This window comes from Poromitra crassiceps, assembly GCF_964638095.1.
Source record: "Poromitra crassiceps genome assembly, chromosome: 21".
Taxonomy (NCBI): domain Eukaryota; kingdom Metazoa; phylum Chordata; class Actinopteri; order Beryciformes; family Melamphaidae; genus Poromitra; species Poromitra crassiceps.
Genome location: NC_139638.1, coordinates 20005536 through 20018862, shown reverse-complemented (window position 1 = coordinate 20018862; position 13327 = coordinate 20005536). Strand labels below are relative to the sequence as shown.

Sequence of the window (13327 nt, the reverse complement as noted above, 5' to 3'; positions counted from 1 at the left end):
GACTAAAGCTGCTTCCACATTGGTCACAGGAGAATGGCTTCTCTCCAGTGTGAATGTGTTGATGTGTTTTTAGGGCACTTGACTGACTGAAGCTCCTCCCACATTGGTCACAGGAGAATGGCTTCTCTCCAGTGTGAATGCGTTGATGTGTTTTTAGGTGACTTGAGTGGTTGAAGCTGCTTCCACATTGGTCACAGGAGAATGGCTTCTCTCCAGTGTGAATGCGTTGATGTATCTTTAGGGCACTTGACTGACTGAAGCTCCTCCCACATTGGTCACAGGAGAATGGCTTCTCTCCAGTGTGAATGCGTTGATGTTTTTTTAGGTCACTTGACTGACTGAAGCTCCTCCCACATTGGTCACAGGAGAATGGCTTCTCTCCAGTGTGAATGCGTTGATGTTTTTTTAGGTCACTTGACTGACTGAAGCTCCTCCCACATTGGTCACAGGAGAATGGCTTCTCTCCAGTGTGAATGCGTTGATGTGTTTTTAGGTCACCTGACTGACTGAAAGATGTCCCACACTGCAGAGAGCGGTGGCGTTTTGGTCTGTTGGTGTCTCTCTGTTTCATGGAGGAAGATATAAAGGATATAAGTCATTACTCTCTCTGACAAAGTCTTTTATGATATGAAAGCATATGCTAACAGACAAACATATCTTGTTCTATGTACTGTGTAACCAGTGTTAGGGGAGACACATTACAAAAGTAACACATTACAGGTAATATATTACTTTTAGCAGTAATACAGTAATATAACGCCAATAGGAGTTTGGTAATATGATACCAGTTACTGTACTATGTCAAGTAATGTGAGTTACAACTTCAAACTGAGCTGCTGTCAGCTCCTCGTTAGGGTGCATTGAGTTACATTATGATGCATTCATCTACTCAGTAAAGTCAAGTATTGGTTGAAGGTCAATTATAACGTTATGACTTCACACAAAAATATTAGAGGGAATTAAACCCCGTTTACTGTAACTTCCTACACTATAGTTCTAAGCAGCTTATAATAATTGAAACTACTAATGCCAAGAGTCTTGGCATTAGTAGTTTTAATTAATTAAGTGAGTCTTGGCCCAAAACATATTTTTTTATTTTGATCAAAGCACAATTTAAATATGTCCTTAAATATATAATCATTTCCTAATCAAATTGTGTTTTTTATGCAAATAACCACCATAGATGACAATAACAAAGTAAAAGGATAACATTTAGAACTGTGGATGGTTTACACTGACTTTAGGGCGGTTGAAAATCTTTTTCGGGACGGTGGTGTCGTTCTGCGGTTATTTTGGTGAAAGCAACGCAAAAGTAGTGTGATAAGTAACAAGTTACTCTACACAGACAATAATATTGTAAAGTAACTTATTACTTTCAAAAGAAAATAACTAGTAGGTGCATTTTGAATGTAACTTGCCCAACACTGTGTGTAACATATCAGAAAATTGCACATCATAAAATAAATGACACGTTATTTTATTTCATCCAGACCTGGACAACAGCAGCAGCTTTGCATTGTGAAATATCTCATCGTAGGAAGAACCAAGCTAACAGGCTAATGTTAGCAAAGTTAGCGAGGGAGAGAGAATACTTAGTAATCATTAGCCGTTTTCCCACATGCGCACCGGAAAATTACCTGTAAGTCAATATCGGACATTTCCCTTCACACCTGGGCTCTCGCATGTGGGAATATAGCAGCGAAATTGCCTGTATGTTGGGGGGCGGGGCGGCACTGCAGAGCGGGTGGGGAGTGACGTGTCAGCAAAACTCCGATGGTGAAATAAGTTTGCTTGTTTATTCGTTCACCTGCGTCGCGTTGAAGCACTTTTTACAGACTGGCTTCGTTTGATGTGTCCGGGCTTGCCTTCGCTGTCGGCAACGTAAGCAAAATACTTCCACATTTCGCTTCGTGCATTTGCTTCGTCTGTGTCCCTGTCGGGCTGTGACTGAAGGAGGAGGACTGAAGGACTGTGGCCAGAGAGCGAGCAGGCAGCAGAGAGGAGAGAGGGGGAAATCAGCACGCCCACACATGAAGCTGACATACCGCTCTTATTATCACAAGATCATTTCGCCAGTTTGCTTTAATGTGCGCGAATGATTAGATTATGCCCGCTGGAACATTAAGCAACGTGTGTACACCTCGCCCATGAGAGAAGGACCGGTGTCGCGGGAAATGACTGGACCCGTTCTACACTTGTGTCCGTTATCACGCATACCGCTCTTCTGACTGGCTCGAAACTGGTGAAATGTCCGCGATGACGGGGTCGCGCTTATACCGGAACAACAACTTTCACACATGCAGGCATTAGACCACGTTCCGGTCATTTAGCGGTACAAAGCGCATGTGGGAAAACGGCTATTGTGACATACAGTACAACATCGAGCTAACAGCGAGCTAACAGAGTAAATTTACCAACATATTCCAATTAGGGATGGGTGCGAGTACTCGGGTACTCGAGCACTCGTTCATAACATCAGTATTCGAGTAACGTTTCTGCTGTTCGGGTACTCGCCCCACTCCCCACCCCTTTAAAAATGGTCTAAGATCTACGCAAGCATCATGTGGATCTGGCAGCATGAACTGCACGGGCGTCAAGTCAGCCAGAATGTACAAGTACGTCATCCGCTTTGTTGCTTTCAAAATAAAACGCTTATTGTAATGTAACCTTATTTATTTTGAGTAATGCGTTACAGCCACAGTTTCACGCCATATAACATCACAACAAGTATTTTGATACAAGGTTTGCTGCTTCATTCATTGAAATACTTTTTCTCCTCCAACGTGCATCAATAAGCTATTTACTTTTGTTTAAGTAAAATTATTTTTAAAGTTTTAACCGGAAGTTTTCCAGCTCATCCCGAAAATGGTGGCTGGAAATATTCTCCCGAATGATACGCATGCTTCTTCATAGCGCACGCCCGACAAAACTCATTCAAAACATTGCACTAGTTTACTGACTACACTGTCGTTTCCCATAACATTAGTCACAAGAAATGTGGAGAAAGAATCACTTTTTGGGAGACAATCGCTTCATGGTGATCACTATTCAGCTGCAGCTGTAACGTTAATCACACTGGTCAGTTTTCACTTTTTGGCAGAACACCGGACCTTGTAATCCGTGGATTTACGTTAATGTAACAGTGATCATAAAGTAAAATGGATGATACTGGACAATAACCTGACATTGCTGGACAATGGACATGGAAATGCCTTCGCTTGTTTCACAACGTGTCTGCTCCAAAGCGCTAATGCCATCCATCCAACCATCGGAGATAGGCTACTGTCTGAGGTAGGCTTTAGATGTTAGCTTAGCGTCAGCCGTCACCCAATATCAGTCAGTTCCTCTTGTGACGGCCCAGGGCCTCTATAGTGCTGGGTATGTGTCTTTTTGTCTGTCTTACAGAGCCTGGAGTATCTGGTTGGCTGAGGCAGCAATCAGCTGGAGTTGGGAGCAGCTTGGCCACTGAGCCCAAACCCTACAAAGGCTCAGCCAGCCTGTCATTCTCTGGCTCCCCCTGCTCTGGCCTGTGCCTTTGTTTTGGGAGTCCATTTGATTTGTACTTTAAATTAGATTTATTGCACATTTTTGATCCGTTGTATTTTGCACCATTTACTTTGTCTTTATATAAATAAAATTCCTTTTTCCATGCAAAAATGCAAACGCAATGTGTGAACAGCCCCCCACACAGCAGATAACCCCTGCTCAGTCATTAGCATAGTAATCACACAGACCCCCCCCCCCCCCCCGCTCGAGCACTCGTTCATAATAGAAGGAGAGTACTCAAGTATTTAAATTGCTTAAAATGCCCATCCCTAATTCCAATGTTCTCACCTCTTGTGAAGAAGTCATCTTTGTCTCTTGCTCTCTTCCTCCACCAGATCTCTTCCTGCCAATCAGCTGTGACATAATCAAACAGGTAACAGTTTGGTAAACAGGTTGGTAAGACAGGGAACACAATGACGATCATAACAATGCTGTGAAATCAGTGTATTGGAGTAGAAAGTACAATATTTCCTTCTGAAATTATAAGTAGGAAGTATAAATTGATTTGTGTCCACTCCACATTGATGAACGAGTCAGGGAGAGGAAGCCAGCCTTGTTTCCTGTGTTGAAATAGACTAGGCCTACTGTGTTGAAATAGACTAGGCCTACAGCCTGTGTTGAAATAGACTAGGCCTACAGCCTGTGTTGAAATAGACTAGGCCTACAGCCTGTGTGTTGAAATAGACTAGGCCTACTGTGTTGAAATAGACTAGGCCTACAGCCTGTATGTTGAAATAGACTAGGCCTACAGCCTGTGTGTTAAAATAGACTAGGCCTACAGCCTGTGTGTTAAAATAGACTAGGCCTACAGCCTGTGTGTTGAAATAGACTAGGCCTACAGCCTGTGTGTTGAAATAGACTAGGCCTACATCCTGTGTGTTAAAATAGACTAGGCCTACAGCCTGTGTGTTAAAATAGACTAGGCCTACAGCCTGTGTGTTGAAATAGACTAGGCCTACAGCCTGTGTGTTGAAATAGACTAGGCCTACAGCCTGTGTGTTGAAATAGACTAGGCCTACAGCCTGTGTGTTGAAATAGACTAGGCCTACAGCCTGTGTGTTGAAATAGACTAGGCCTCTACAGCCTGTGTGTTAAAATAGACTAGGCCTACAGCCTGTGTGTTGAAATAGACTAGGCCTACAGCCTGTGTATGACTTGTACTGTACTACCTACTCAGGTATGAATGTAACTTGCCCAACACTGTCTGTCTGTAACATGTCAGAAAATGTCACATCATAAAATAAATGACACGTTATTTGATTTGATCCAGACCTGAACAGCAGCAGCAGCTTTGCATTGTGAAATATCTCATCATACATGTAGGAAGAACCAAGCTAACAGGCTAATGTTAGCAAAGTTAGCGAGAGAGAGAGAATACTTAGCAATCATTCTGACATACAGCACAACATCCTATAAATAGGTGAGCTAACAGATTAAATTACCAACAGATTCTAATGTTCTCACCTCTTGTGAAGAAGTCATTAGAGATCAGAAGAGTCAGAAGAGGTTAGAGGCGTTGCTTCTGGTAGCTGCTTGGTAATGATAGACGTCTTTAGCTAGCTTAGCCAACTAGCTTGCTAACAGTGCATTGACTGGAGAATAACTCTCAGTAACTTCTAGCCGAAGTTTACTATATATCCGCCAGTCTCACTTACAGTTTACACTCCCGATTAGTAGCTCACTAAACTGGTAAACTATAAGACTGTAGGAGGAAAAACGTGTTCTAAAAGTTTCTTAATACCGCCGGTATTTCTTTTTCTCGCTCTCCCGATCACTTCCTCCTTCTTCTTCTATGGATTAGATTGGCGGTTGGCAACCAGCTTAAAGGTGCATTACCGCCACCTACCGGACTGGAGTGTGGAACGTTAGATATTGACAGAAAATTTTAAAGAAAAAAGGTATCTAAATCCTATCGACTAACCCAGTTTCTTTCAAATACTTTATTAACTGATTGTATATTCATCTTACTGCTTTTCCTAGTACTGTCGCTACAGTGAAGTTTAGCTTAGCTTTCTGTAAAGCTGATTTCAGTACCTTCCTCTCCTCTTCATAACTCTTACATTCCAGTGAGCAACACATGTTGAACAGTTTCCTGATTGTTACAACTTGCACACTTGGGTGTTTTCCTATTTTATTAAGTGTACTATGCAATCCAGTGTGTCCTATTCTGAGACGAGTCATGACTGTCTCTTCCTGCCCAGCCTACTTCCTACTCCAACCTTCTTCTGAATATTATACAGATGCCTACCTGTTTCATTTACATCCCAGTGCTCTTGCCATACTTTCTGCATATATATTTTAATAATTGACTTACCCTCCGCTTTACTTATTGGAACATCCATATCTATTGTTTTCAACTTAAGTGATTGCTTTGCTAATATGTCCACATCCCACATCCTCATTTCCCTCTACCCCTACATGGGCAGGAACCCAAACAAACCCAACAGTCATATCCCTTTTATACAGTTCATATATAACATGATGAATCATAAAAACAATATCTTGTCTACATGACTTCAAATAACTAATACTCGCAAGCGCTGCCCAGCTGTCAGAGGCAATTACTGCATTGTTTTTCCTATCGTCTACCAACCATTGCAAAGCTGTTAAAATAGCTATGAGCTCCACTGTGTATACTGACAAATGATCTGTAGTCCTTTTCTTAATCTCTACCTTATACTGTGGGATAAAGACTGCCTCTCCTGTCTGTCCAGTTTCAGGGTCTTTTGAACCATCTGTAAATAACATCAACTTGTCTATAAAGTGATGATCAATGTAACTTTGTGCTATATTCCAGGGTGTGGATGCTTAGATTTCTCTCTCAATTGTTGCTGTATACTTAAATCTACTAATGGATTTACAAATACCCAGGGTGGGACAATTGAAGATGGAACTGTTGGACTATACTGTATATTATTTTAGATCATACCGTTTCACTATTATATTCCCTATCCATCCAAAACTCATGAAATCTTTTTTGTTACGCTCCCAACAATCCTGTAGGATAAACGTAGTTGGATGAGAACTGTTATGACCTTGCAAATTAATCCAATAAGCTAACATAAGTTTAATTATTTGAATCCACAATGGCTGTTCCCCCATTTCCACCTGAATTGCAGCTACTGGGGATGTCTTGAATGCTCCACTACATACTCTAAGTCCCTGTGTTTGCTGCACGTCCAGCTTTTTAAGGTGGCTTATTGCTGCTGACATATATACGCTATACATCCATAATCTAAAGACGCTCTCATCAGTGCCTGATACACATTAAACAATGATGCTCTGGTTGCTCCCCAGTCTCGTCCTGACAAACATCTTAATAGATTGTTGACCTTTTTACATTTATCTTTTACTTTGTCAGCGTGCTGCTTCCAGGTCAACTTCTCATCAAATAACACTCCAAGGAATCTAATCACCCTAACCTGTTCTAAAGTGCCCATATAGTTTGAAGGATATTTTCCCCTTCCTCAGAAATGTAGCCACCCCACCACCATTCCCAGTCTTCCTATCATTCCGAATAGCTACATAACCCTGTATTACAAAATCCTACTGTGATCTCAGCCACGTTTCCTGTATACATATTACATTAGGTTTATCTTGTAAATCTGCAACACATTTTTTAACTTCCTGTCCATTAGCAATATCCACTGCAGTATAGCTAAGAAGTTAGAACATGATGCTACCCACCACATGATGAGAGTGGTTGTGATGACAATGATTGTGACCCATGCCTTCCTCCATTCAGTGTATTCTCAATTTCGTCACATACAAGACCCTTGATTCCCAGGTATCTCTCTGCTGATTCCACTATTATTTTGATCTTCTCTCTCTTCTTATCGGTTTGTGCAGAGTAATTAATAACATCAATCATGAAAAGTACATGACCCGGTTACACAAGATAACACAGACCTTGTTGTGAGCAGTCTCATGTAGGAACTAGCTAGCAGCTAGCAGGTGTAGTTCGGTCTAAAGAAAATAGTTCCTCCATGAAACTGCTTACTAGGGATGTTCATTTTGAAAAATTTCCAAAATCGATAATCAGTGAAAATGAACGATCAATTATCGATTATCGACCATATTAATACTTTTTTTTACAAAATGAATGCCTATGGCAGAAAATACGAAAGACAACGTGTTCTCCTCAATGAACTCTTTATTTCAATGCGTCTCCTCTCCAACACTGCTGTCCCCGGCGCATGCCGGTGTGAATTCCCCATGTTTAAAACAGTTTTGTTGGCACAAAGGCCCGTGCCCAGCCAGAAAACTAGAGACTATATGAAGCTCCACCTCACGTTAGTCGGCTGTGCAATGGAGTGGGGCGAGGAGGAACGAATTCCACCCAAACCTAGTCCAAAAAAAATAAATAATAATAAATAAAATAATAATAACAAAATCGATCCAAATGCCACAGGATCGATTCCAATCCTTAACGATCAATTATCGATTTTCGATAATTGATGAACATCCCTACTGCTCACAACAAGGTTTGTGGATTATCTTGAATAACCGGGTCATGATTTCTGGAAAGAGACATTGCTGTTGAGTTTTTCAAATGTATGTTTTTGTCACTTCGACCACCACAAGCCGAGTGCCATCCAGTTCCATTGTATTTGAGAGAAGGCAGAAAGCTTTAGGGCTGATATCTCCAAAACTCAGGCAACTAACACAAAACGATCTAGGTGGATAAATAGCACCACAGGTGAGAGGAAAAATATGTATTTTGGATTTTAGGGTGAGCTGTCCCTTTAAGTGAAGTTTGTCTTACAGCCCGTCACAGCATTATGGCTTCTCTCCAGTGTGAATGCATGAGGCTAGCCCGAAAACTTTCTGTGAATGTGCTGTTGATGTACTGCTAGGTCACTTGAGAGACTGAAGCTGCCCTCACATTGGTCACAGGAGTACGGCTTCTCTCCAGTGTGAATGCGTTGATGTTTTGTTAGTTGACTTGGATGACTGAACATTCTCAGACATAGTTCACACCAGTATGGCTTCTCTCCAGTGTGAATGCGTTGATGTGTTTTTAGGGTACTTGAGCGACTGAAGCTCCTCCCACATTGGTCACAGGAGAATGACTTCTCTCCAGTGTGAATGCGTTGATGAGTTTTTAGGTGACTTGAGCTTCTGAAGCTGCTTCCACATTGGTCACAGGAGAATGGCTTCTCTCCAGTGTGAATGCGTTGATGTGTTTTTAGGTGACTTGAGTGGTTGAAGCTGCTCCCACATTGGTCACAGGAGAATGGCTTCTCTCCAGTGTGAATGCGTTGATGTATTTTTAGGGCAGTTGAGCGACTGAAGCTCCTTCCACATTGGTCACAGGAGAATGGCTTCTCTCCAGTGTGAATGCGTTGATGTGTTGTTAGGTTAGTTAACAGACTGAAACTCCTCCCACATTGGTCACAGGAGAATGGCTTCTCTCCAGTGTGAATGCGTTGATGTCTTTTTAGGGCACTTGACTGACTGAAGCTCCTCCCACATTGGTCACAGGAGAATGGCTTCTCTCCAGTGTGAATGCGTTGATGTGTTTTTAGGTCACCTGACTGACTGAAGCTCCTCCCAAATTGGTCACAGGAGAATGGCTTCTCTCCAGTGTGAATGCGTTGATGTGTTTTTAGGTCACCTGACTGACTGAAGCTCCTCCCACATTGGTCACAGGAGAATGGCTTCTCTCCAGTGTGAATGCGTTGATGTGTTTTTAGGTCACCTGACTGACTGAAAGATGTCCCACACTGCAGAGAGCGGTGGCGTTTTGGTCTGTTGGTGTCTCTCTGTTTCATGGAGAAAGATATAAAGGATATAAGTCATTACTATATTTGACAAAGTATTTTATGATATGAAAGCATATGCTAACAGACAAACATATCTTGTTCTATGTACTGTGTAACCAGTGTTGGGGGAGACACATTGCAAAAGTAACACATTACTGGTAATATATTACTTTTAGCAGTAATACAGTAATATAACGCCAATAGGAGTTTGGTAATATTATACCAGTTACTGTACTATGTCAAGTAATGTGAGTTACAACTTCAAACTGAGCTGCTGTCAGCTCCTCGTTAGGGTGCATTGAGTTACATTATGATGCATTCATCTACTCAGTAAAGTCAAGTATTGAGTGAAGATCAATTATAACGTTATGACTTCACACAAAAATATTAGAGGGAATTATGCCCCGTTTACTGTAACTTCCTACACCAGGGGCACTCAATTAAAATTCAAAGAGGTCCAGTTCGAGAAAATTTCCTTAAGCAAAGGTCCGGAACATTGTAACGTAGCTTGCATTATGAATTATGATTCAGTGCCATTGAACTCAATGACTGAAGTAGCCTAATGGTACAACGTCTGTATACAACTGACTGTTAAATCAAGCCAACAAACTTCCAGCTCCACCTTTTCTCTTTAGAGAAGTGAGCTATCTATCTATCTATCTATCTATCTATCTATCTATCTATCTAATGTATCTATCCATCCATATCAATCTATCCATCTGCCCCCTCTGTCTGTCGAGCGTTCCCAATGCAAACTTGTCATGCCGTCGGGCAAGTGAATGTGTGTGTGCGCTGGTGTGTGTGTGTTTGCTCATGTGTGGCGCTTCCATAGACAGGTCAGGATCGGATCGCACTTCAACCGAGACATACTGGTTTTGAACTGCCCGTAAGAACAATGAATGAACATGTAAGAGTCATTTGTTTTGACCACACCATGTGAAATTACTTCTATGTCTCGCATCCCCTCCGTCCGTGTGTCACTCTCACAGCAGCACTAGGAAACGACAGGGAGAAACGATTCGCTTATTTGCCGCGCCTGGCCATGCTTACAGAGCCTGGAGTATCTGGTTGGCTGAGGCAGCAATCAGCTGGAGTTGGGAGCAGCTTGGCCACTGAGCCCAAACCCTACAAAGGCTCAGCCAGCCTGTCATTCTCTGGCCTGTGCCTTTGTTTTGGGAGTCCATTTGATTTGTACTTTAAATTAGGTTTATTGCACATTTTTGATCCGTTGTATTTTGCACCATTTACTTTGTCTTTATATAAATAAAATTCCTTTTTGCATTTTGGACCCCTGACTTGCTTCCTATTATTTATGGTCCTTGAGCAAGGCCATAACACTCTCCTGACAAAAAATGCTCCAGGTAGCGCTTTTTCCATGCAAAAATGCAAACGCAATGTGTGCAAAAAATGCTCCAGGTAGCGCTTTTTCCATGCAAAAATGCAAACGCAATGTGTGCAAAAAATGCTCCAGGTAGCGCTTTTTCCATGCAAAAATGCAAACGCAATGTGTGAACAGCCCCCCACACAGCAGATAACCCCTGCTCAGTCATTAGCATAGTAATCACACAGACCCCCCCCCCCCCGCGCTCGAGCACTCGTTCATAATAGGAGAGTACTCGAGTATTTAAATTGCTTAAAATGCCCATCCCTAATTCCAATGTTCTCACCTCTTGTGAAGAAGTCATCTTTGTCTCTTGCTCTCTTCCTCCACCATATCTCTTCCTGCCAATCAGCTGTGACATAATTAAACAGGTAACAGTTTGGTAAACAGGTTGGTAAGACAGGGAACACAATGAAGATCATAACAATGCTGTGAAATCAGTGTATTGGAGTAGAAAGTACAATATTTCCTTCTGAAATTATAAGTAGGAAGTATAAATTGATTTGTGTCCACATTGATGGATGAACGAGTCAGGGAGAGGAAGCCAGCCTTGTTTCCTGTGTTGAAATAGACTAGGCCTACTGTGTTGAAATAGACTAGGCCTACTGTGTTGAAATAGACTAGGCCTACAGCCTGTGTTGAAATAGACTAGGCTTACAGCCTGTGTTGAAATAGACTAGGCCTACAGCCCGTGTGTTGAAATAGACTAGGCCTACTGTGTTGAAATAGACTAGGCCTACAGCCTGTGTGTTGAAATAGACTAGGCCTACAGCCTGTGTATGACTTGTACTGTACTACCTACTAGGGGTGGGACAAAATATCGATACTCACGGTATCGCAATATTTCCACTTGCGATACGTTATCGATACACTGGCACCAAGTATCGATATGTTTATTTAATTTTTTTTTTTTTAATAAACAGGCTAAAATATTATGCAGTGTGGTAGTTCAAACAGTTTCAAGTTGACGTTTATTTATGTTTGTAGCCTTATTTATGTTTGTAGCCTACATAAATACTGTAGGCTACATGAATGGAAATGTTTGATCATTAATATCTACTTTTAGAAATTATATAGGTAGGTAGGTTATATAGGTTTTCTTGTTTTAATATTAATAATAAAAAGACTTAATGTGTAACTTTTCCTCCGTGGTATCGAAAATGGTATGAGTGAGTGAGTGAACTCAGAGAGTTCATGTCAATTCTGCTAATAAATACATAATACCTGCTCAGGGCCGATCCTGGCCATTTGGGTGCCCTAAGCGTAATTGTTCTGTGGTGCCCCCCCCCCCCCCGTAAAACTTTCAATAACTGTCAAACGAAAGACTGCAAAATCATTAATTATGAACGATACTAGTGTATCTCACATTTCATTACATGTGGGAAACAAACAATTGTTAGAATTACTGTACATGTCAGCAAACAAGTGATTGTTAAACTGTACATGCAAGCAGGGGCGGACTGGGATCATAATTCAGGCCGGGCATTAGATACGAAGCAGGCCAGGCCGATACAGGCCGACGTGCGTGCCGGCGTCCGAAGGGCGGCGGCGAAAAATTTGGGCTGTTTGAAGCCCAATTTGGGCCGTTTGAAGCCAGATTTGGGCTGTTTGAAGCCAGATTTGGACTGTCTGAAGCCCGATTTGGGCCAGTTGAAGCCAGATTTGGGCCAGTTGAAGCCAGATTTGGGCCGGTTGAAGCCAGATTTGGGCCGCTTGAAGCCCAATTTGGGCCGTTTGAAGCCCAATTTGGGCCGAGTCCAATTTTACAATGAGATGCACCCTGAATAAAGTAATAAAACCACTAGTAAACCAGTAGGCGGCGCCTGGCCTGCTGTTCAGTGAGTGGCCTGACTGAGGGCACCAAAAAAAAAAAAAAAAAAAAAAAAAAAAAAAAAAAAAATTTTTTTTTGGTGCCCTCAGTCACGTGATGCCCTACGCAGTCTGCGTACTCTGCGTAATGGGTTGGAGCGGGCCTGTACCTGCTTCTTGCCTTTTAGGGGTATTTTTTTCTCTTCAGTTACACAGGTATCGTGATGTATCGTCTTCCAATATATCGATTATCGCAGTATCGTGATAATATCGTTATCGAGGGCCAAGTATCGTGACGATATCGTATCGTGAGCTACTCAGCGATTCCCACCCCTACTACCTACTCAGGTATGAATGTAACTTGCCCAACACTGTCTGTAACATGTCCGAAAATGTCACATCATAAAATAAATGACACGTTATTTGATTTGACCCTAACCCTAACCCAAAGTTAGCAAGAGAGAGAGAATACTTAGCAATCATTCTGACATACAGCACAACATCCTATAAATAGGCGAGCTAACAGATTAAATTACCAACAGATTATAATGTTCTCACCTCTTGTGAAGAAGTCATTAGAGATCAGAAGAGTCAGAAGAGGTTAGAGGCGTTGCTTCTGGTAGCTGCTTGGTAACCTCGCGTCATCAGGCTCTTCTCGGCGAAGCTGCTTGGTCAGCACGAAATCCAACGTTGCCAGAGGAAGTTTGAGCATCCACAGGTGGCTCAAAGCGCTATCTGGTGTGTCCGACTGTCCGTGATTATCCTCAGTAGGCAGGCGTAGCAGCAGCAGCGTATGTCTGCTGGGTTAACAGAGCGCTCCACGCTG

General features: G+C 42.1%; 2 long non-coding RNA genes across 2 annotated transcripts; both read right to left on the bottom strand.

The window, feature by feature from the left end:
- Positions 1–431: 431 nt before the first annotated feature.
- Positions 432–5171, bottom strand: LOC310795728. Its single transcript, XR_014553638.1, has 3 exons — positions 5011–5171; positions 3835–3900; positions 432–562 (listed from the first exon to the last, which is right to left on the bottom strand). It is a non-coding gene; the product is annotated as an uncharacterized lncRNA (long non-coding RNA).
- Positions 5172–9197: 4026 nt separating this feature from the next.
- Positions 9198–13327, bottom strand: LOC310795729. The gene is made up of 3 exons (XR_014553639.1): positions 13060–13327; positions 10979–11044; positions 9198–9311 (listed from the first exon to the last, which is right to left on the bottom strand). It is a non-coding gene; the product is annotated as an uncharacterized lncRNA (long non-coding RNA).